The sequence below is a fragment of the Leptopilina boulardi genome, unplaced genomic scaffold, assembly GCF_019393585.1.
Source record: "Leptopilina boulardi isolate dan_hultmark-lab unplaced genomic scaffold, ZJU_Lbou_2.1 LbouV2_126, whole genome shotgun sequence".
NCBI lineage: Eukaryota > Metazoa > Arthropoda > Insecta > Hymenoptera > Figitidae > Leptopilina > Leptopilina boulardi.
In genome coordinates this window covers 445795-472065 of record NW_026137670.1, presented here as the reverse complement: position 1 = coordinate 472065, position 26271 = coordinate 445795, and the positions used below count along the sequence as shown (strand labels likewise).

The following is a 26271-nucleotide window of genomic DNA, read 5'->3' as shown; positions in this document are numbered from 1 at the left end:
AAAACAAAAGGATTCCACTTGAATGTAGAATATTTTTATTCTTTGGTGACTAATAATAAAACAAAACAATTTTTTTGAGGTTCTGATGTCAAAAACATTGAATTAAAGTTAAATAAATAAACAAATCTATTAATTAATGTAAATAACTATAAATCATTAATTATATTTAATATTTAATTAAAGATATTTAATTTAGTACATGATAATAGCTTTTCTTTATCAGTTTATAACCATAATTGTCAAATTATATGCTAGAGGAAAATCCTCTCAAGTGAAGACTATTACTTTTAATACAATATATAAGAGGAAAATATGCATCAAATTAAGAGGAATTCGCTAGAATCAAGATTACTTTTTTTAGGGTGTATAGTTAATTTAGCTCTCGCAAATAAATCTTTTTTTTTTTAAATAAAATTTTTAAATAATTTAAAAACTCACTTTTTGTTGCTGTATATAGTCGCAGTAGATATGTTGAATTGCTATCCTCTGTAAAAAAAAACCAAATTTTTATTATATTGAATTTCAGATTCATTGAAAATAATATGTTAATTTTTTCTAATCTTAAATCTAAATAGCAAATAAATATTCCGTTTCTAATTAATTAAGAAACAACTTTCAGGAACAATTTAAAATTTTTCGGAATCAATACAATATATATATATATATATAAGACGTGGAATTTCGAGCCTCACGCAAACGGGCGTTATATACCAAGAATCACCCCTCAAGGAATTCCATTTATCGACATTGACAAAACTCAGAAAAAGGGAAGGAAAAAGTTTCCTTTCCTCATAGCAAAAAAAAGAAAAAAAAAATTCAATGCAATAGTATAGTAGACATATGGATTAGCACCCCTTAGTTTTTGTTCTGTTTGCATCTGTTTACTCATTACAAACACACACATACACATAGACAAAAATCGAGATTAAATTCACATCAACGAACAATTCAAAAAGAATTAAAAATATTTATCATTAATAAACAATATCTTAAATTTTTTTAATTTAAATATATTTTTTAAATTCATGAAGAATAAAAAAAACATTTTAAATTAGCCTCGAAAAAGACATTATATCCTTGAAAAGTTTTGCGATATATATATATATATATATATATATTCTTTTACGTACGGTCCCACAGACGTAGTGAATGATTGCTGGTTAAAAAATCAGCCAAGTGTGACAGGAGCCGTTTCTGTGGTCGCAATCGCACAGTGGAGGAGGACACCAAGTAGAATAGGAATCATGGTCTCTAATTTTTACGGTGCACCGTATCGTATATGGTCCGGCTATATTTACAAGTGTAGCCGGTCATTAAATCCGATAATTAATCACAATCGTCTCTATTAACGGGTGGGTTAATTGCTGTTATCCGCGCTTTCAGTCCGCTAAAGAGGGAGGCAAGAAAGTGACCGCATATAGCAGGATGTCACAGAAGAATGAGACGGTTACATTCCCCCTCCCCCAAATTCTTCTCTCTCACATATATACGTATTTTCGTTTCCTTTGTACAATATATCGTTCATGAAAACCTGTATACAGTTAATAAATAATTACATAAAAAAACACTGTAAAAAGAAGGTACTAAATCAGTACCGATTTTAGGTATCAAAATAGAACCAAATAACAATTTAGTACCTAAAGTTGGTATTAAATTAATACCTTTCGTTTTACAGTGAAACTGCGATTATGTAACATATTGTTTTTAATCAATTCGAAAATAAGAAATTATTAAATAAATTTTCTCAGAAATTAATTTAGTATTTTTTTTTTCAAAAATAGTGAATTTGAAAATTTTCTTCCCAAACGAAACTCTCGACAAGTGTTGAAAAAACCTAGAAAGAGGTGTGTATATATATAGAGAGAGAAAGAGTAATATGTAGCTGAAAACCAACACATTGGCAATTTCATTGTGAGATACTTAAACCCTCTCACCAAGACATATAAAAATCTAGCACTTTTCTTTATACATATATATATATACGTATATAAAGAAGGAAAGCTTATATGTACGGAGTGGTACACAGCCATCTACTTACTTTAGTGGTCAGCGCGCGGAAGAAAAGAATTAGCTAGACGGGGCGCGTCTCATCTAGGTCACCCACACGCGTTTCCGGTTATCCAGTATGTATAAGCGCTCCTTGTGCCACTCACACATGGAAAGACCCTCATTACGCCGAGTGGTGGCAAGGGGGTTGAAGCACAAGAGGCGAGCGTTAATTAAGAACAGACTCGCCACCCCCTAAGTAAGGAGCACTGACCAACCGACCCCTCCCACCTCCATCTTTGGTCGCCCTCGGTCGCCTCAGCCGCCGCAAACACCACTATGACCTCGCACCCTCCGACGCTCAACCTCGAGAGTAGAAAGAAAGAAAGAAAGAAAGTAAAAGAGCGAGAGAGAGATAAAAGAAAAAGAGTTGGAAAAAGAGAGAGCGAGTGAGGCGGATGGATATATACCCAGTCTTCTGAAAATCGAGAGAAAGAAGGAAAAAGAAAATTAGCTAAGACCTGGTAATATGCTGTATTGGACGACGACAGTCGCCAACTGAAATGAAAGCCTCTGCTTAAGTTTTCCTATTGGTCGATCGCAAGGAGATATCCGATAATGAAACGAATCGGTTCGACCTTTTGAATTTTTACGATGGACTTGCATTTATCCCGAGTATATATCAATTTTATTTTTATATTTTCTTTTCAAATTCCTTTTTTCTGTCATTTTATATATAAAAGTCCCTTTTTTAAAAACTATTTTTTATCCACATACCTAAAATTATTTCTTTCTTTCTTGTATTGAAGAAGTATTGTGTATTGAAGTATTCTTTTAGTGATACTATTAAAGAATTTTTCTAATTATTTTCTAAAAAAAAAAATCTATTTGCAAAATACTAGCGAGCATCATGAAAAAGACAGTACACGAGTGTATGGCCTTTATTGCGTGACTTAATCAAAGTAATCACATACCGACGCGGCGAACGGTCGATATTATAAGCATGCACGCGGTTACAAGTTTTCATGTATACTCTCTATAATACTTGAAAATATGTAATTCAATGGCTTGAAAGTGCGTGCGATTAAATGCAAGTGTATATAGTGTCGCGAGTGCACTCATATACTCGAAAAATGAACTCTGAGAGCAACTCTCCCCCATTTCCTCTGCAAGTTCATATATATATATATATACGTATTGCGAGGGTGAAGCCAAAAATAACTGCATATCGTATTGCCTACTCATAAAAGCAAGAAGGGAAACCCATCATACTCTTACACATACTTTTGTTTTTTGATTCATATTACTCTCTCTCTTTCATTCACAAAATAATTCTTCTTTCTATAAATTTTTCTCTGTTTTTTATTTTTTCCCTAATAAATTTAAATTTCTACAATTCTAATTGTAAATAAACACAGAAAATTAAAAGGCATTAAAATAAGCTGCAACGCTTATTATTTTAATCTAATTTTGCTTATTTTAATACCAAAATGGATTAAAATAATAAGCGTTGCAGTTTATTTTAATGCCTTTTAATTTTCTGTGAATTAGAATGAATTATAAATTAGTTTATTTGATACAAATAAATGTTTATTTGATATAATAGTCAACAAAGCAAAAACAGATAAGAAGAACAAAATTATAATTATTACTCTAAGCATTATAACAAGAGGAAAACTATAAACAAAGAAAAAAAAAACGAAGTTTGTTAAACGATTGTAACAACACACTGAACAAATAAACCATAAGGTCTTTTGAGATTCAGAGTAATAATTCAAATACAGAAAAAGTATTATTATCCAGACTCTATTATTTGATTACTTGATAGAAATGCGGTTCTTTAAGATGATAATGCATCATCTTGAAAATTTTTCCTTCCCGAAGAAATTACACGATAGCAGTAAATTTAAACCCCATTAGGGATAAGAAGATTGCTATAGCAAGAAAATAAAAACCTAATTATGCAAAATACTTATTTACATTATGCAAGAGTTTTTTCTTTCAATATATATATATAAGAAAAAATGTAAATTTTTCAGTTAATTTTCATTCTTATTTGAATAATCAGTATATCATATTTAGTTTTTCAAAACATAATTTTTGAAAATTATTATTTCGCGAAACATGATCACATGGTGTGGCAAGAGCACACACATGTTACGATTGATGCACAATGGGTGTTATATACATATATATATATATATAGTATATATAAGAAAAAAAAGCCATCCAACTGTTCATCCCCCCAAGGGTAAAATGAAGCTGGTCCTATATGGCCAGGGGCGAGTCAATTGTTTCCAACAGGTTTGCAAGCTTTTGTTTCAGTCATAGTTCTCATGCACAACAGGACTGGTCAACTCTATTGCGCGCGCTTTGCCCTCTAAAATGTTTGAACAATGACCTTTTGAGCCGTTACATTTCACTGAAAGCTAACGACTCATTATCCATTATGCCGTTAAAAGGGATAATCAATAAAGTGTTATTTTTAAACCATTTCAGAGACGTGTGAATGGCAGCTGTTAAAATATAATTTAATCCCTCTTTATAAAAATATTTTCATTTAAAAAGTTCTTTTTAATCCAATAAAAAAAAAAAAAAAAATGTTTTTATTAAATAGTAATAAATTTTTACAAATGAATTTTAACATTTGCTTCTGTTTTTAAAAACATATTATATATTAAAAGAATGAGAACCTCTGAACTTGCGACACGATGGACAAATCCGCAAATTAAACAAACACCTTATTGACGCGCTGATCCTCAAACGGCCTTCGCGCAATAGCCCCTCTCTACGATGAGTGAAAGAATGGGATGAGAAAGCGATCTTCACCCTGGCAAATTTTCTACCAAGGGGTGAAAAGAGAAAAAGTATAGATATATATGTCCAGTAGGCATTTCTCTTTTACAACAAAAGAAAGAGAAGGAGAGAAAAAAAATAAAAGGGAAAGAGAGAGAGAAATAGGGAAGACAAGGGCGATCCCAATGAACGAACGGTGCCGCATGCCGGGTCTTAGCAAGACTTAACGAATATTGCCGTCAATATCCAGAGACTCTTTATCTTCTTTTTCTAATTTCTCTTTGTCTTTCGAGAGAAGCATGGCCATGGACTTTGCTCTCCAAATCTCCTTCTATAACTCATATCATCTCAATGACACCTCTTCTCTCTCTCCCTCACTATATTCGTTCAAAATTTCTTTATTAAACCTCCACCACTAATGAATAGAGACAATTTTTTTAAAAATCTACAATAGATGTAATAAAATTGAATCCACAAAAATCCTTCTTTTTTATGAGCTCTCTAAATCTAAATTAGTAAAAATGTTTACTAATTCAGAAGCAAAAAGTTACTAATTCAAATGAGTTAACATTTTTACTAATTCAGATTTAGAGAGAGTGACAAAAATGTGTCAAATGAAAGTAAATCGTCTATATAAGAAAATAATTTAGGAGATGAAATGACATTTAATTAATTTCATTTAAATTTTCCTAATTAGATATAAACCAAGACATTTTATATAAATAATTTCGTTCGCTAAGGCCAGAAAGAGTCTGACGACAGGTCAGATAAATTAGTGACGGTAATGAAGACTGAGCTCCTCGTCTGATTAAACAAATACAAAGAAACACAAATAAGTAAAAGAAAGAAAGAAATAAAAGAAAGCGAAACATATATATAAATAAAAGTAAGCAGTAAGACAAGGACAAAAATGTCCAAGACGTGAAGAACACTTGCCATTAAGCGATGGCCAAGAGAAAATTGAAGGAGAGAGAAAGAGAGAGAGAGAATGAAGAGCAGGGAAATACAACAAGGAACAAGAGTTAAGAAGGGCGCGCGCGTCTTGTAATTCTTCTTTGGAAGCACACGCTTTAGCTCTCTTATTCCACTTCTAATTAAACGTAGAGAGGCTTAGTAACACATCCGAAAATATTGCTCCCTTTCCTTTTATACCGTATTCTCATCTCTTCGCTCTCTATTCGCTTTATATCACTCCAATTTTTTTCATTCCCTCTCTCTCCTTTTTTTTATTTCTATTCAGTGAAAAGCGTCTTCTAGCTTTGGAATTATCTCAATGCTTCGTTGGTTTTCAAATAAACACACTAGATCCTCTACGCAATGAATCAAATGAAGAAAATATTGAATTAAAGAAGAAAACAATTTTATTCTTTCTTTTGCGGGTGAAAAAAAAAAGTTCGTTACCACAGCAAACTTCAATATCAAAGTAGTAAAAAGAAACGCATTTGTAAAACTAAAAATATAAATAGACCGTGCGCGAAATCTAATTTAAAAATATCGTTTCGCAAATTTATTTATAATCACTGATTTTTTTCGAAGTGATATGCGAAGAGTATTATAAAAAAAAAAAATTGGCGAATGCTACTCAATTTTTCTTTTTCTTTTATTTTCGCTATTGGTAGCTATAGATGATGACAAAAAAAAAACAAGACGTCAGCTATAATAATTGTTTTTCAGCCGGCAGGGACAGGTGGGGAAAAATATGCATGAGTCGTGAAACTAAACCGTAGAATTAACAGCATTCGTGGCAGACAAGGACGTTCAAGTTTGAACAAAAATAAAAATCCCAGCATATAACTTAATTATAGCTAACACTGGCACAAACTAGTTCACCGAATTACGCGTACTTTTTCCCTCCCACTCTTTTTATTTCGAAAAAAAAAAAAATCTCTCAACAAATTTTCATACCATAATTCACAAAAATTGACCACATCTTTCAATTTAATATATACTTTTCATTTCAAATTATTAAAAAAACAATTTTTTTGTATTAAATTTTAAAAATTAGGTGCAATTTTTTTTATTTTCTTGCATCAATATTTTTCGCGCCGTGGGAACTCGCAATTATGTTGGGGTCGTTAGACAAATAGAACTAATAAGAAGTGAAATAACTAGTCCGGTATGAGATAATTATTTCTCAATTTGCAATAGGGGTCCATGCAGGCAAAGTAGACCAATAACAAAAAAAAAACGTAATAAGCAAATGAATTTTTGTTTAAATCATGAAATTCACGTATAATTATCTATAATTATCGCGTGTGGAGCGAAATATAATTGCACATTTTTTTTATACATCTTTTAATATACGGTTTTGTATCCATAATATAAACTTATAAATAGTTTCGACTAAAATTTCATGTTTTTTAAATACTTAACAAGTAAATTGTTATTTACTTTTATGTCATATAGTTAACATTATTTATGTATATTTTCTTTATAAATGAGAAACACATTCACATATAAAAAAAATTTCTTCTTTAAATATGTAGAAAATATAAAAAAAAAATATATATATATATAAAGAAAATATTTCTCTACGTCATTTTGTACCGCAGTTTCCTTTATATACCGTTAATCTTTTTCATATAATAAAAACAGTTGGGTATATATTCTCTGTGTATCCAAGATATAAAATAAAACATGGCGAAAGTAAAAGAAAGGAAATTAATATAGTTTTTGCGGTCCCTCGAGTTAATTAGATCTTGGATCGAAGAAGTATACCTTCTTGTGTGTTTTATATATATATATATACAACGTTAAAATATATTTCTCCTCTACAATTTAATTAAATCTTGGTACTATTTATGGAAATGAGTTTCCCGAGATAAAAGAAAATGTAGCAACATTATATTATAAAATTTTCATTACATTTTATTCTAGATTGTAATCAGAAAAATTTGAAAAAAGAACTTTATTGGAAAATTCAATAATTAATTAATTTAATTAATGAAAAATATATTTATTTGTAGTAATTAATTACTTCGTTTAATTAAATGCATTTGTACTATTTAAATTATTTCGATTTATAATTTAACGAATTTGTATTGATTAAGTTAATCATTCGTTTATAATTAAACGAATTCGTATACTAATTTAATTAATCGTTACATTTAATTAAATGTATTTGTATTAATTAAATTACTTTCGTTGATATTAAATGTACTTGGTTTAATTAAATCTATTTCTGCTAATGTTCATTTTCTTTAATTAAATCCATTCGTACTGTAATTAATCATTCCATTTAACTAAATCATTAAATTAATTTTATTTGATTATACCAAACATTTTAAAATATTTATCAAATTTTAAAAATAAAAATTTTCGAAACTAATGAAATGAATTGTATAATAGTTATAAAAATGTTAGAAATTAATTGATTTTTAATAAAATTGTCTTATTTGTTTCAGACAGACAAGGGAATTATGAAGGTCAACAAAATTCTACCCAACTGGTAAGTTGTATAAACAAAATTAATTCTGACATCTAAAAACGTGAAAAATTATTAACCAAATTTCAAGCCGGAAATTATTCCCCTATTGATTAATGCTGATGATAAATTAAGAACGATAAATAATTAATAACTTAGGAAAAGTGAATAACAATTAATATTCTAAATTTGAATTAGTTAAAAATAACTAATTTCAAAAGGTTAGTTATTCATTCGAATAGTAATATTTTTACTAATATTTAGGAAAAAATTAATTTCATTTAGAGAAAAAATATTTTTTTGTCACAGAGGCAAATAAATATTCATTTATTTCAAATAAATTTTATTTGAGTTAAATAAAAATTTTATTTGGCCTAAATGAAATTTTATTAAATAAATTTGTTTTATTTAAAACAAATAAAAAATTATTAGGCTCTCAGACAAATATATTATTTACTTGAAATAGATTTTTATTTGCTTCAAATAAAAATTTATTTGTCGCAAATAAATGCTGATAAAATATTTCTTTCATTGTAATTATTTAGTTGAATTCACTTTTAGGTTTTATGTAAATTAAAAAGGCAACTAATTCAATTATTTTTTCATGGGAAATTAAAGTTACATTTTACTAATTGCTGAAGCAAAAAAGTCAAATATGATTTTACTAATAATTAGTTATTTTTAATAAATTCAAATTTAGAGAGAAGTAATATAGCCAATAAACCAAAAATTAATTACATTTTGGATAAATGAATTTATTTATAATGAATTGACGAGAGAAGGGAAAATTAATTGAAATTCTCAACGAGAGTTTGGTAAATAACGAAAATGTAATTAGATAAATAAAATGAAGTATTAATTATAAGAAATGAGCTGGAGAGAAAATCCTCGTCCTTGCAATGTATATTGGAACGAAGGGAATCGCTGTTGAACGCCGAGGGCGACGCGGAATCACTCAAGAGCCGCATAGCCGTTACTTTATTTTTGCGCGCACGTTTACAACGTCCTGTCCACTCGCGTGGCATCTTTGCTGGCATTTCGATGCATAATAAATGACCGGTTAGCCACACTAAAGGCTCACACCTCCAGCGAGACTCTGGGCCACTCGTGCGCTTCATATCTTCGAAACTTGAGTTCCACCTTTGCCCCTTTCTTTCTTCTTCTCTCGCTCATCTCGTTTTTTTTTTCTTCATATATTTCTCTTTACAGTCCACGTCAAACCCACAAATCTATTCTAACACTTCTCAACTCACATCAATATATAAATAAATTTATATAACCACACACTGAAAAAAATTCCTAACCCCCTGGATACCAGGAATTGACTAATTTGACTGGGTTACGAGAGGAACCCACTAGGCAATCTTGGTCAAAGTTGATTTCGACAATTAGTCGGAATGACTAAGGAAGCTTATCAGAATAACCAGGTATCTTAGTTACACTGAAAAAAAAATTTATTTGATTCAAATACCGCACTCTAAATCTGAATCAGTGAAAATTTCACTGAATTCAAATCAGTGCCCAGACAGCACATAACATTGCGGCAATATTGCTGGGCAAGTTTCGCAATATTGCCGTGTAACATTACAGCAATGTTGCCACAACATTAAAATGTCTCACCTTGCTCAATATTGCACAGTAAGCTTGCCACAAGGTTATGGCAAGGTTGCACCACAAGCGCTCGGCAAGTTTGCATTAAAAGTTTGCTGTAAGATTCATGTAAGGTCGAATAGTAAGCTAGCTGCAAACTTAATGCTACAGAAAATTCTTGCCGTAGGCACTTTTCTTAAATTTATTGTCAGTTTTTTGGCTATATAATATTTGAACGTCACTTCAAAAAAGAAAATATCCATAATTTAAATTTTATTTTACTTAATTGTTCAATTAAAAAAAATTAAAGATAGGATAAAAAATGGAATTAAAACATTTAAATCTGGCTATTTTTTAATGGAAGAAAAAATTATTTTTATGGCCTACGGCGAGAATTTTCTGTAGCATCAAGTTTGCAGCTAGCTTACTATTCGACCTTACATGAATCTTACAGCAAACTTTTAATGCAAACTTGCCGAGCAATCTTGCGGCAATGTTACCGTGCAACATTGCTGCAAGCTTGTGGTGCAACCTTGCCATAACCTTGTGGCAAGCTTACTGTGCAATATTGAGCAAGGTGGGACATTTTAATGTTGTGGCAACATTGCTGTAATGTTACAAGGCAATATTGCGAAACTTGCCCAGCAATATTGCCGCAACATTGCCGCAATGTTATGTGCTGTCTGGGTGGTTTTTACTGATTCCCAGTGAAATTCCACTGATAAATTAAAGAAAACTGAGCCACTGATTTGAATTCAGTGAAATTTTCACTGATTCAGATTTAGAGTGCGGTGTATTTGGTTATTATCAAATAAATATTTACTTGAATCAAATATTTCAGTATTTGAAGCAAATACCATTTATTTGATTCAAATAAGAAATATTTGATTCAAGTTAATATTTATTTGATAATAACCAAATACACCGGTATTTTAATCAAATAAATTTTTTTTTCAGTGTACATTGACTAGAATCACTTTGACTAATTAAACTTTAGCAAAATTGACTATAGATACATGCGATATTAACCAAACACCTTAGTTAATATAACTAGGAAACAAGGGATCAATTCTACTAAATCGAGTTTGACAATATTAACCAAGCTACATAACTGAATTGACTAGGATGCTTGATTACGCTGGCCAAATTTTAAGTTACTATGGTTAATAGTCATTAATGCGAAGCAAATTTTTTCAGTGCAAAATAAATTAACGACTAAAAAAAAATGTCAAAGAAAGCAACAATAAAAAAAAAGTATACCGACGCAACAATGAAAATAATTTTCAAAAATTGCCGACATGCGAACATGTGTGTGTGTGTGTGTGTGTGTTAATTTTGGGGAAAATGTTCGGGGATATATTTTTATACTCGGTACGAATCAGCGGCCTGTGAATTTTGTTCAGTTCATTTTGAAAATGCTCGAGGGTAATATTGGATTCGATGATGGAATAAAATTCGATATTTCGAAGCGATTTGACGATATATACATATATATACGTATAGGAATAGGTTATATGCAGATATTGCAGTGATATAATCGTCGAAAAATGGATAGAAGCGCAACAGAGCGATTATTATTTGGGCAGCGCGACGATAATGGATACAGAAGGCGATTTGAATTCGGACGAATGGACGTATGAATGGTTGGCGTTTAGCGTAATTATTGGTGCATTGTCTACGGCACAATGCCATCCAAAATTGGCATGCAAAAATCGGATGCGATTCCTATTGTCGACTATTGTTCGAACCGATCGTGTCACGGTCTGGTTTATGGAATTTTCGAGTTTTCGGAATGTTTCGCCCCTCAAACCCTCTGGCAAGGCCGACAGGAAACTGCGATTCGTTAACTAAACCAGACACATTATTATTCAAAATAATAATAAAAACGATACTTATCGCGAAAAATAAATCAATAGAAAGAACTTCATGTTTTATATATATTTTTATTTAAAAAATGATTGTAAGTTTTATTTCTTTGGTATATATATATATATATATATACTCTCTGGGATTATAGATGGAGGTCGGTAAAGATTGGTATCTTGATTATTTTGCGGTTGCGGTTTCATTGGAGACAGCAAAAACAGGAGGGTGGTAACGATTTTGTGAGAAAGAAAACTAGATTGAAGTCATCGCAAAAGCTTAACCCGTGAATTTGGTTGGTTATTAGAGAGAGTGGCCGGCGCGGTTCCAACTCCTCAAGAGAATATATATATATTCTGCGGGCTTATATTCCCGATTGGTGGCTATTATATACGAAATTGGTCCTTAATTGTACCACTCATAATGAGTTGGGCTGCTCTAATGCATTGCACCGCCAAAAACCACATATACATAGTCTACTATGATCCTTCCTTATCTAACGGGTGTCTGCGTTCCTCGTGAATGGAAGGAAAAAAAAGATCCTTAACGAAGTTTTCCAACTCCACAATCCTTAACGAGATTAGTACATTACTCGGTTTCATGACCTTATATATATATATATATAGAAGAAACTTTCTACAGGATCAAATCATCCGCAAAAAATGTGTTAACCTCTCTTGCTCCAGGAAAATTTTAATTCAACTTCAAAAATATCATCAAATTTAACTATTATCTAAATTTTTTTCATATTTTATTTAATTTTATATTCATTTTAAGAATATATCATCAATTTTGAAAATTGTTATTAGTTGAAATAAAATAATTGGAGATCAAGTTGCAGATAATTTCAAAAAGGAAAATATCAAGTTCTGATCCTATACTTGAAAAACTTTTAATGATAAAAATTTTTCCAAGAGTTGCAAAATTTGCACAATTTTTTTCTTTTTAATTAGTTTTGTAGGACGAACTTTACAAGAATTATTGATGTATTTTCCGTCATTAAAATATACTCTTTCTTTATAACCAAATTCGCGATTATTATAAAATAGAAGAGGAAAAAAATGTGTTCACCCTGTATATATATACGCATAATGATGGCGCGGTAGATATCCAACAATACGTGCGGCATTATTTAATTGTTATTCCCTTGTTTTTTCGTCGCCAGATAATTTGTGTACCTGGCGTAGAGCTTGATTTCATCTCACTCGTTTCCTCTTATGGAAAGAGATGCGCACAACGTTATCCTTATTCATCTTGTGAGTCGTCGCTGCCTTTCTTCTCAATTTGTAACGTCCTCTGGTAAAAGTTTACTCGTCGGCCTACTCCTAATTGCGCGTAATTATCTATGGAGGCCAATTAGCTTGGATTGGTCGGACGATCCGCGACTAGCCCCAGGACCACTTGACTCACAGACCATCCTTGGTTTCTGCCTCAGGTAAAACTACCCGTAGTTTCTCTCCTTTTTTCCTGACTAATTTCATCTCATCTATATATCGTTTCTTTTAACTTGATAATTCTTTCTCTTCTTAAAGGGATTATATTGTCTCTTTTCAACATCCGGTTTGAACCGATAAATATAATCTCGAAAAAATAACTTGTCTTTCGTTACAATAAAAATATTTCCTTCGAATAATATTTGGATCAATGTTTGAATAATTGGCCAAACACAGAATACGCACATCATTTTTATCTTGATTCAGAAGCATCTTATTTCTGAGAAATATGAGAAAATCTTCTTTCTTCTTTTCGAATATATTTTCTGTGAGAAGAAGCCTTGAATTTTATACTTTTTGATTCGCGATCATCAGGCAACAATTAAAAAGTCCTTAGGATATAATTACACTCCTCTGGGTATGTAATTTAATATAACTTAAAATAACTGAAAAAATTACCCATTTTATAAAAATGTCTATACATTCCTAAAAATCAGATCCAATTTTCTTTTTTCTTTAAACTGCATTTTATAAAAAAAATTTCTAAAATACGTCAAAATTTATGTGATCACAGTCCAATAAACTTGAATAATAATAATCGAGTATATATCTACGATCGTTAAACGACAAATAAAGAAGCTTTTGTCCAAAAAATTTTTAACCACCGTCAAAATTGACATTTATGAAATCTTAAATCTATACAACTGGAAAAAAAATCTGCCTTTTACCCGAAAGAATTCATTAAATTTCCACGGTTTGTTCCACTTTTCAATTTTATTTTATATATATATATATATATATATTTATTTCAAAATAGTTCATCTCTCTCACCCACATCAGTTAACCATTGAAAAAAGTTTCGTAACAATTAGACAAAAATCAGCTGCATTTCCTTTAATACATACATGTATAGAAATGAAAATTTCCAGTGATCGATAAAAGAGAAAAGAAATTGAGGAAAAAAAAAACGAAGAAAGGGCGAAAAAGCACAGAAGTTTACCTAAGGACCATGGGACAATCCGTCATTAGTAAACAAATAGTTTAGCGACCGACTGAGTCCGGCCTACATAAACTAAACAACAATAAGCTTCGGAAAAAAAAAAGAAATACCGGCTCCTATATACCACCCTCAAGAGATCGGCACACCTGGCCCTACTACGATGTAGGTGCATACCTGTAGGATTTTTTTTCAGGGATGAATTGACTCATTTAAGGGAATTCACTTTCAAATAACTTATATATGTATAGCAAAATAATCGACGTTTTAAAATATTTTTCCAACTTATTTTTTTAAGAAAAATTTATTTCTGAAGAAAAAACTACAAAAACAAAAACAAAGAAAATAGCAATATAATTAAAAAAAAACAAAGAAAGAGGAAAATTTAAAGACTTCCGATAGATAAAAGCGTTAAGAGATAAAAACTATAAACAGATAAATGCAATGAGATAAAACCATAAGAAATGCAAACAGATGAAAGTATTTTTAAAGATAAAAAAAGAATAATATTTTCATAAACAAATATTTGCATTTTATATTAACTATTATTTTTCTAAAACTTTAGAATTTATTTATTTAATTACAATCTGTCTATAATAATTTTTCCAATTAATCCAAAAACTTTTTTTTTTTTCAATTTTCAATTAACGAAAAATTTAATTTAGAAGATTAATTTCTCAAGCAATATATGAAGAAGCAGCTTGAAATTAACTATAATTACTTTGTTTAGAAATTAGAACCCATACAAGTTTTTTAATTACGAAATTCATTAAAGTTTCGGAACTTAATTTCTGTAATGTGTTACAGCACACCATGGTAGTGGATTTCTCCATTGTTGGGATTGAAATTAATTGTGAACGTATAAAAAAGTAAATTTGACTTAATTGGAAATGGACTTGTTTCCGAGTGAAATTAATAGAACATATTTCTTATTTTTTTTAACTATATATATACATGTATATAACACACAGCCAGATGTCTATGTAGTTTTGATTATTATAGTTTCTTGTGTTCAGAGAACCATTATAAAAATTTAATTGTCTCGTTCACGACCCACATTTTAGCCTTCCACCTAATATTCTAAACCGACAAGGAGCCAAGGTCGATGTCATTCTCACCTGAGCGAGACCAATCGGTTTAAAAATTCTCAACAGTTTGAACGCGATTGAAAAACAATTCTAAAAAAGGAAACCTAAAACTCAACTTATTTATTTGAAAAAAAAATTTTCGTGGATTTGTCCCTGTCGAAGAGCGATTTTGTGTTTAAAAAAAAATCTTGATTTTAATTTCTTTTCAAAGAAAATAGAAAATATATCTGCCTTTGATAAAAATGTATATATATAAATTGAAAAGAATGTATAAAAGAATTGAAATATTTTCAATATACCTTTTCATATAAATATATATACTTATAATTGTATTTTTTCCGTTTATTATTTTTTTTTTTCATCCAGATGTCATTTTTTTATTGTACAGATCTCAGCTGCTTGTATATGTCATAATCTCTCTCGTGCCAGGTGAGAATTTCGACTTTAAGAGGGAATTTTCTTCCTTAAATAAAGATTCGATCTTTGAGACACGTCGCTGCTTTTGTTTGCTTCCGCTGCTCGAGATCTCGCGGAGAAAGGAAAGTATTTGTTCAAAAGATTGTTATCGCCTTGTGTAACTAAACTTCTTGGTACGAGGGTGAATTACCGAGGTGGGCGCTCCGTCTAATCGTCTTGATTCTTTTTGCTTGTATCTTCGATGCTTTTATCTTTTGAAAGGAATGCTCCATTTTACTCTTTCAAACAATTCTCAACAGGTATATATATATATATATAGTTTTCATTAAAGTGTTTATATTTAAAGTTATTTTTTTCTGCAAAAAAATACTCCCATTTTTCAAAAACAGTCAAAAATAGTTTTCAAAAAAACGCAAAAAAAATTTTTAAATATTAATCTCATTTAATATTATGAAAAGAAGAAGGAATTTGGAGAATTAAAATCGATTTCTGCCTTTATTTTTCTTGGCATCTTCACGTGTCGCTGTTCGGGGTCGCGAGCGCTTTTATAATATCTAAAGAATAAAAATCTCTTTTCATCGAGCAACCGTGCTTAGATTCAAGGAAGACCGGTCGTCCTTTTGTCCCAAGAGAGGGGTTTCTCTCTCTCTCTCTCCTTGGTCCTTGGCTGCTGCGAATTGCCCTATAGCTAAATTTTTCGAGGTCTCTCTCTCTCTCTTTCTCTCTGTCTCGCAAAGGAAGATTAGCATGACAATGTGCTCACCGGCCACTCATTATGGTTGGTCAGATATCCCGCTTGGTATCCCGCTAAAACAAATTCCAAGCTACGAAAAATCTTTATGACCATGAGGACAATAGGGGTTGACACCTCTCTCGATTTAACTGTCGCTTGTTTCTAACTCACTCTGTTCCCCAAATTTCTCTTTCTCTCTTCATCTTCATTGGATTTTCTTTCTCTATCTCACACAGCATCCCCATGTATCTTCTCTCTTCATCCCTCCTTCTATCTCATTTTTGTTGCTTTCCTTTCTCTTTTCGTCTTTTAACTACCTCTCTCCTCTCTCTCTTCTATATGAGCACCCTTCTCTCTCCCTCTCCCGGGACTTATTCTTTTCGTGAATGAATACCAAAAGATGGATCGCTTCCCGCTTTATACTTGGTATGGGTCTTTGTTGCCAAAAATCGTACGATTTCTACGAATTCACGCGTTTTACGAGGTCCCATTTAACAATAACTTGTGAACCTCATAACTCGCGATAAAGGAATGTATATATGTATTATAATGACTACCCTTGTATCTTTAGGTGTCACTCCTAAAGGAGAGATCGATCTTTTATAATTTTTTTTTTATTATTATTATTTTTTCTTTCATTTGACGTCAAAAACTATAAATGTGATATTTGACAAAGATAACTTAAAAGTTTTGCATTTTAAAATAAATAATTTCTATTTATCCGGATGTTTATTTAATAAAACTGTTGATTAAATTTTTAATTTCAAATTTTTGTTTTATTCAATTGGATTTTTATTTATCTTTATTTTCTATTAATTTATTTTCTAAATAGAATTTATCATTTTCTAATTTAATAAATATTACACTGAGAAAAAAAATTTATTTGATTCAAATACTCAATTACTTGACTATTATCAAATAATAATAATAATAATAATAATAATAATAATAATAATTTGAATCAATTAAATGGTATTTGTATCAAATATTTATTATTTGAATCAATTAAATTGTATTTGTTTCAAATACAGAAATTATTGGTTCAAATACAATTTCTTTAATTCAAATAATTTGCTTCAAGTAAATATTTATGTGATAATACTCAAGTAATCGAGTATTTGAATGAATCAAATTTTTTTTCAGTGTACATATAATGAAAAAAAATATAAATAAAATTTTCTCAAAAAAAAATCACGTTACTAAAAACAAAAAATTTTTGTTCTAAAAAATTGTGCATTATATCCAAAGGAGTCAAAAATGAAGCAAGTGTTACAAGGTTTTCGCGCAATGCCAGTATTATATATGCCTGAGTTGTATCATTCGCGTTAGCAGGTGCTTTCAAATCGCGCGCGAGAGACGTAATCATGAGACAGCTTCCAGAATTAGTATCAACACGAACAGAATTAACCACCCACTTCTCAAAAAAAAGAAAAGAAAAATCTAACAAAACAGAAAATGCTCATTGTATTGATTTGTGAAAAATGAATAAATCTGATGAATATTAAAAAAAAAATTGTTTTTCCTTCTCTCTCTCTCTCTCTCTCTCTCTCTCTACAATAATGAAAAAGGATTAAAATATAAATTTCATTGAATTTGAAAAAATTCATTGTTCAATTTTAAGGAAGTTAATGACAACGCAGGTGTGCGCAGAAAGATTCATAATCCTCAATATATATACATAATGGAAGCACATTCGTAAACCATAATGCATCCCAAATTTTTGGAAATGTCCTCGGCTAATCGACTGAATTTGACAATGCTAAAACTTGAATGGACTGTGGTCCCTTTTTTTTGGCAAACCGTGAGAAACACTATTTCGTTGAAGAAAACACGTCGATGCCAATATAGACGTGCGGAGGAGTTGGAGGAAAACGAGAGAGAGAGAGAGAGAAGAGAGAAAGGATCTATCTATGTTGGGCTCCAGGGAATTAAGTAGCTCGACGGGAGTGACGACGATAAAGCCCGGGTCTTGAAAAAAAGACCGTTTTTCTTTTTTGTCTCGCTCTCTTTTGCACACATCGCTGCCATTGATTCATTATTGGTAAACGATGTATAGTATACATATATATATATATATATATATATATATATATATATAGAATAGTGTCGATGGGATGGGTCTTGGTTCGATCATTAAGAACATTGCTCGAACCGTTCAGTAAATGCTCGATTTTCGTGTCTTGGAAAATAAACAAGAAAACTTGTACATAAATTCCACGAAACAAAATTTTCTATTGAAATTATATTATTCAATTATTATTCGAGGATCTTGGAAAATTTTCCAAACAAGAAATGTATATCAGTAATTGGTTCCAGTCTGTAAAGTTTTATAAGTAAATTATTAAGCTTATCAGAATTTCAAGATTCTCATTTGTTTTTTTATTTACGAATTTGTTAATCAATAGCCAGTTATTGTTGAAGAATAAAATTGTTTTTTTTTTCATTTTCAATATAAATCAGAATGATCAAAGCGAGTATATATATGAGGGAATAAGTGAAGTAATTAACGAATGTTGCTGTGAATAGTGATTCATTTTCGAAATTCCCCTTATGTTGTATCAGGGGATTCTCTCATCAGCTGCTTCTCTTTTTGGTCTCTTGATGCGCAACGAGAACCGTTTGGGATAAGAGGGTGGCTGTTTAGGATGCGCGTCTAGATTAATTTATTCAGCAACGTTCATATACGCGTCCATATATTAATGACTGAACTCTCGTTTCTTAAAGCCAGGTGATATGACCGGTCCTTGTCCTAAGGGGTGACCATCCCTTATTTAACTCGCGAGACCCAGGGCGTGTGAAAATGTTCCCAGTCTTCATTGTCTATTCGTATTTTGCAGGACTACATATAAGCTGATGTCCTGAAACTGTCCTTTGGCCGCAGAATTCCCCCTCGTGTGATTCTTATGTTTGGTTTAGCTACCTGTACCTTTGAGCCGTTGCTTTTTCTCAAATCATGTCCGCGTTTGGACAATTCGAATAAGAATAAAAAAAAAAAAAAAAAAAAAGAAGAAGAGATGAGAAAGAGACTGGACTATAAGGGAGGAAAAGCGAAACAAACAGGAAGAGTATACATGATCGTGGACAGGTACCTATTTTTCTTTTGTTATTATTATTTCGGGGTTGCCCTCCAATTGTATATATAGATATAAATTCCCTTGGCCTTTCATTCACTGGACCGTAAAACTTTTAGCATTTCATGTACGAATTTAGCTCGGGGGATTGAAAATTCCTATAGAGAATATAATTCGAGAAACCTTTGAATACGTACATATTATATATATTCGCCGCATCAGATTGGTTTCGGTTTTCACTAAAATGCCGAAAATCAACGTTTCGAGTGTCTTTAATAATTCACCATTTCGAAAAAAAAAACTTTTCAAATTGATCGATGAGTTCAGAAGATAAATTTCCCCTTTTTTCTGAATCAAACTATAATTTCGAAATTTAAAAACAAAACTGCGTAGGAAAAAAATATTATAAATACTTAGATAATGCATTTTTAATATTTTTGTCGCATGGAGAGTAAACTTTTTTCCTATAAGCTTAAAATGTGAGAGAAGCTTTTTGAAAAGAAAGAAAGAGCAATGTAAGAACGAAAAAGAATAGAAAAGTAGTGTAAAGCGCTGTTTGCAACGGTTCACGAGAAATAAAACTTTTTACACTTTTTCTCACAAAAACTCTCAAGACTCAAAATTCTACGATGGAAAACACTATGTATATACCTATATAACGTTTGACAAATTTATTCGCAGATGTGAATTATACAACTTTTTGAGAGTTACCCTTTACAAATTTCTGCCATTTCATTTTATTGTTTCAAAAGTTGACGAACCATTTTATAAAAAAGAGAAAGGTCAAAAACTCCAAAACAATTTTTGTAAATAGAAGATTGAAAGCCAACAATTTTTTTTTTATATTTTTACTGCTGAAGCAAAATTCTCTATTCTCAACAATTTTTTAAATAATTTGAAAATTAAAGACTTGTCCCCATTTTGTTTAAAGCAATAAAATATATGGGATTATTTCATCGAAAGAACGTCATCTTATCAATTAAATTAAATCAAATAGAATTAATTTCAAATTTTAAAAGTACTACTCACTCTTACGATGTTTACAGCATCAGCAGTACAGCTCCTTCAAACTAAATAGCCCTCGGAGATCCCTACTTTCAAGTTAAATTTCCATTTCGAAAATGTGAAAAATAACCGTAAAAATAGACCGAGTTCTAAAAAGTCTTCAATATGGAGAATTCTGTGTCCTTCCAGATAAGATGTATCCGTTTTTACTTTCTCCCTTATCTTTGAAGTACAAGACACCACAAGCCATCGAGGATAGAATCTGCAAAAAGATAAATTAAAATGAGGTCAGTATTTATTACACGGACAAAGAATATTGAGCGTGATAACTTTTTTTAATTAATTAAAATTTATTTTTTAAGATTTTTATTTAGTATTTATTTTGTACTCAAACATCAAGTTAGAATAAACTGACAATATGTTCCAAATAATTAAATTAATAATGAGAGTACTCACTTTTAGGATGTTTACAGCATCAGCAGTCTATTTTGTATCAGAACGAATAAATTACTCCAGAATAATTTTGTCGCCTGTTGATAAAATTAGAGAGGACCGGTCCAAACTTAATGATCCTCATCAATTACTGACAGCATACTCTGAAAAATCAATCATCTAATAAATATAAATAATTGTAATGAAATTTTTTTTTTTGAATTATAAGGATTAAATTATTTGTAATAAACACTAAATTTCATTCCGTTATTGATAAAAAAAATAGCTATTTTTTTGGAATGCTTCTTTAAAAAAGATAATACTCTTTTTTGATAAGTGAGATAATTTTTAAAGAGGTTATGTTCGTTTCAGTAATCTTTCAACGAAAAATAGAAACCAATAGATGGAGCTACTACAAATTGGAGATAAAAACTAAAAGAATTCCTAACTTTTTCCAGGCCACCCTGTTGTAAATTTTCTTATTAAACAGAAAATGTCATATTCGCTATAATTCTTTACTTCTTCATGCATTTGCATAAAATTCTCCATTAAATTAAAATAAATTAATGAAGCGAATTTTGTTTTTTCGAAAGGTGAAAACTTCTTATGGATTTTTCTGATCGAATTCTCATTTATTTATTTAAAAAGAATATCACGTGATGAAAAAAAAAAGCGGGAGCATGAAATCTTTGGATGGCAGCGAGTTGAGTCAAGACACGTGGTCTCATTCATGGTTGTCGTCAGTATATACTACGCGAGTGAGCGCGTGGCTGTAGAAGGACGAGGAATAGAGGTCGGTTGATCTGAACAGGGGAACGAAGAGAGAGTATGAGAGAGATAGAAAGAGAGCTGTAACCTTGTAGGTGAGGGTGAACTCCAAAGGCGAGGGGTTGCAACGACTAGAACGATATATATATATATATAGTGATGTAGTCGGCCACACAACCCCGGGGGTGGGTGATTCTGTCCGTAAAGCATCAGATTCCTTCACAGTATTGGTGCAGAGGGCTATAACCCTGGCTGTAAAACTTACCAGGATATCCAGTTCAGTCGATCTAGCCCACCATGCGGTATCATCACCCATCGGTCGGCCTCACTGGGTCACGACCTCACCACGCATTCTTTGCTCTTTGACCTCCAAATAATCCCATGAGAGGTCAACATACTGATTTTTTTGCTATTCCCTTTCAAAGACGCCTCACTCTCTCTCTCTCTTTCTCTCTTACATTTATTATTTACACATTATACATATGCTAGAGACACACTGCAAGTATCAGTCCCTCATATATAGTTTCTAAGAAATTTTTTCATCTAACTACTGATTATGTCGGGGTAAAACTTATATGAAAATCATAATAAATACATATCACAGACCATAAAAAAAAAAATCAGATATTGATACCAACTTTTTTCAAAACTCTCTCTCTCTTATATGTTAAATTTAATTACTCTCAAGTTTGTACGAGACGACACAGAACATGTATATCATAAATCAGAATGAAACTGTTTTGTAATTGGTTATATCTCGTATAACATGGTTCGTAATTCAATTTGTAATTTTGTCGTATATATGCGTATGTATAACGTACATTGTATAACTTTTTTTTTCTCCTACCCCTTTTATTCTTTCCATTATAGCAACTTTCTTTCTTGATAATTTTATGAATACGAGTGATGGAATATGGAACTTCTTTGCGAATGTTCATTTCATACATATATGCTGTGTATGGCTTCCCTTATATATTCTTTTTCATTTCTTCTCAAAGAATTTTAAAGTTTTACAATTTCGCGAGGGTTTTAATATCATGAACTTTTAATATAACTCTTGAAAAAGTTTGTTTATCTATTTGTCTCTTTCGAGAACTTTTTTTTTAAAGATTCATGGATAACGCTTATTTTGTTAACAATAAGGTATTATATTTTACATATATAATTATTTCCATATATTGAAAACCTACAAGAATAGAATTTGCCTGTATTAGATATATGCAATAGTAAATAGTTTGAACATAAAAAATACAAGAGAAAGATTTTGCAAAAAGGATTTTGCAACTAATGATTTGTAAGTTTTGTTTCGATATTCGAGGTTAAGGTTCATCGATAGTATTGCTATCATTTCGCATTACAGCAAGCATACAACAAATCATTGTACATGTTTCGCCCTTTAAAAATTTTTTTTTTCCAACCCGCAGCATATATATATACTCTCTCCATTTGACTTGGGACTGTCTTGGAAGGACCTCAAGGAATTCTTACATGTACATATAGTCAGAACGCAACCCTCCTCATTCCACTCTCGCGGCTTTCTCGTTTTCTGCTCTCCCGAACAACAGGATTTTGAACGATAAATGCGCGTTGGATATAACTCAATATCGGCCATGAAAAAGAGGCAGCGTAAAAATGTTCAGAATCGACCTCGAGGGCAGAGCCGACATTAAAAGGGAGAGGACATTAAGAACCGCCACAGAAAGAATCGGGACTGCGGTGCGGGAGGGAAATAAAGAATGAAGCAAGAGGGAAGAAATAAGTAAAAGAGGAGAGAGGCGGGAGGGGAAAGAAAAAAGTTCGCGAAAGGAAAGAGACAACGATTGGGATGCTCACGTATGAGGCAGGACCTCATAACTCCTTATAATGTCCTCTTTTGCGGATGCCTAGCATACACCCTCGTTCTCTGCCTTTTGCGGGACACAGTCAACTCACTGTTGGTTCCTTCACAAACGTGTATAGGTGATGGTTCGTGTATGTATACATATATATAAGAGCATACACCACAACTGTCAAATGTGTTTGTATGTACCCTCTTCTTTTGCCTTATTCCTCTCTACCTTAGCAGGGAATAAGAGAGTTAATCTTGATATAATGGCCGCGACTGTCGCGACCCACAAGACAATAGTCCAAGATATATCGTTAGCTTCGCCCTTTCGCGTCTCGACGCCATTATGTACGTCGGCCTCGCTTCTTATTCTTCATGGGGTGTCGAGAGAGGCATATGGGATTTCGAACTGCGCGTCGATTGTCCTATACCACCGTAAATCCAATCGACCTCCACTATTCTACTTTGCATCTCATCAATTATCGCCCTGGCTATATAGCCAAATCGAGATTAAGAACCCACCTTCAACTTCAGCCAAGACCGTATAAATAAATTTTTCACTGTCAAAGAATTTTGCAAACCTCTCGCGAAAGCTTTTTTGCGGGATTATATCTTCTCCCATATAGAAAAAAATATATATATACCTCTCACAATAATAATTAATAATAGAATTAAAAATTACAACCAATAGCCTAAGTCTAAAAATAACCCTATTTTCTTATAATTTGTCTTTTCATCTCTGAATATAAAGAATAAAATTTCTTTTTTCATCTACAGATCTAAACACCTTTTTATGTAAATCATTAAAAAAATTAAAACTATACTCACCCTTACGATGTTGTCAGCATTCCATCGATATTTTCAATTCTTTCTGTCTCCAATCACTGTGATTTTATCATCAAATTCTGATTTAAAATTAAATTTCTCGTTCTGCAAATACTGACACCATCTGAAAAGAAAAATTTTTGTTTAAAACTATGTAATTTATTCCAATATCAGCAATTTGTAATTTATTTTTAAACAAAAAAATATAAAACATGCAGTAAAAATATTCAAAAAAAAAAATGTGGTCGAATTTGCAAGTTTCTGCACACCTAAAAGTGTCGCATTTGTTTTAAGACAGGTTCCCGCACAACTTGTACTTTCGGTTGTGAGAAATATATTACGACACTTAAAAAAAAAGTTGCGCCTCTTTCAATGGTTTTAATATCTTTCTCGAGCACATTTCCAACACTTTTGTAATCCACCTTAAACGTGTGATCTCACACCATTCGAGCAATAAATATACGAGGAGTGGGCAAAAAAAAAAATTTTGTTTTCTTTTTTTTCCTTACTTGATCCCTTAAAATCGCCAAGTTATCGCGGTCGTTTAATGACGTCGAAGATCGTCCAATCCTGCGGCAGCGCAACACTCTCATCTCTTGCTCTTTCTTTTTCTCTCTCTCTCGAGAAAAAGGCCTGTTTCACCACCGCTCGCGTACTCCCCCGCAAAATCATAATCTGATCTTGTATTAAGGATCCTCTTCCCGCTTTCACTGTCCTCCTCTCCTCTTTCCTCCCCCTACGATTCCCCTATTTTTATGCAGATCAGAAGCGAAGTGCCCCGAGGTGGGAAGCTGTGCTATAAACGCTTTATAATCTCCGTCCGCTTGTAGAGCAGCTGGTTTCAAACTGACTCGTATATCACGAACTGCTAAAACTTCGATTTAGATTTAATTGACGAGCTCTTCGTGGAATAACACCATCTCTGATATATATCTTACACTTTTATTTCAACATTATGTTGGAGGACAAGAAAAAAAAAGCATTTTTCGATATAAATAAATAAAAGAAATGAAACTTCTACTAAAAATATTACCAAGGTGTTCAGAAAGGTTCAAAGAAAAAATTAATTCTCTCTAATAACATGAGCGTTAATTATTACAGGTACATCAAGTGTATAGTTTATGAAAAAAAAGCTTATTACCTCTTTAAAAATAAGAATTGCGAGGCAGAAACGAAAAAAAAAAAAAGAAAATCGGACATTAAAAACCCGAAAACAATGTGGAGACGCCCTCACAGTAAATTTTCCTGGTGCACTTTGCGAATAATGAAATGAGTTCACGACCGTTAAGGATAGAAGGCTCGCGATAAATAAACGCGGACATCACTTAACGATAAATTCAACGACCCTGGGTTCGACGCGAGAGCAGGGACGATGGTTAACCGACATGCGAGGATTCACTCTCTTTGGACAATGCCTTACAGGACCGAAAAGTATATTACTCTACCGAAGAATTATCCATGAAATATTAAGGGACATACTGTATTAAACATTGCATATATTGCCACGAGAATAAAAAAAATTTTTTTTTTTAAGTAAAGAGAAGAATAAAAACAATACTAATTTTCACTTACAGTATTTGACAGATGTCATCTTCAATCTGAAGTTTCGTTTTGTTTTCACCTTCACCTATTAAACAGCACGAACTGCAACAACTGAAACAGAAATATTGAAAATTTTCAAAATTTAAATAAATAAAAGTTGATAATTATTATAAGAGAATGAGAATATTAAAATCACACTCCATTCACTTATTCATTCACGTGACTACTATATACACACGTTTCTCATAACTCTATACAGGTGTAAGTAAATAAAAGTTTGCAAACAACCCTTCTTTTCACAATCAAGTCCTGGAACTCACTATGTGTACGAGTTTTCAAACCACCGCCTGCCGGTAATTTACATATTAAGCACGCAGTAAGCGATGTTAGACAGTTTGGAGCCTAAGTGAAAAATACTTGAACAATTTTACTTCATTCTTTAAACAAGTTTAATGGAGTGGAGTAAATCATCATCG

At 31.6% G+C, this 26271-nt stretch overlaps 1 long non-coding RNA gene across 1 annotated transcript; it reads right to left on the bottom strand.

The window, feature by feature from the left end:
* Positions 1–434: 434 nt before the first annotated feature.
* LOC127291160 (uncharacterized) lies at positions 435–25908 on the bottom strand. The gene is made up of 5 exons (XR_007844555.1): positions 25826–25908; positions 24257–24377; positions 20860–20999; positions 20428–20665; positions 435–486 (listed from the first exon to the last, which is right to left on the bottom strand). It is a non-coding gene; the product is annotated as an uncharacterized LOC127291160 (long non-coding RNA).
* Between the last annotated feature and the right edge of the window lie 363 nt (positions 25909–26271).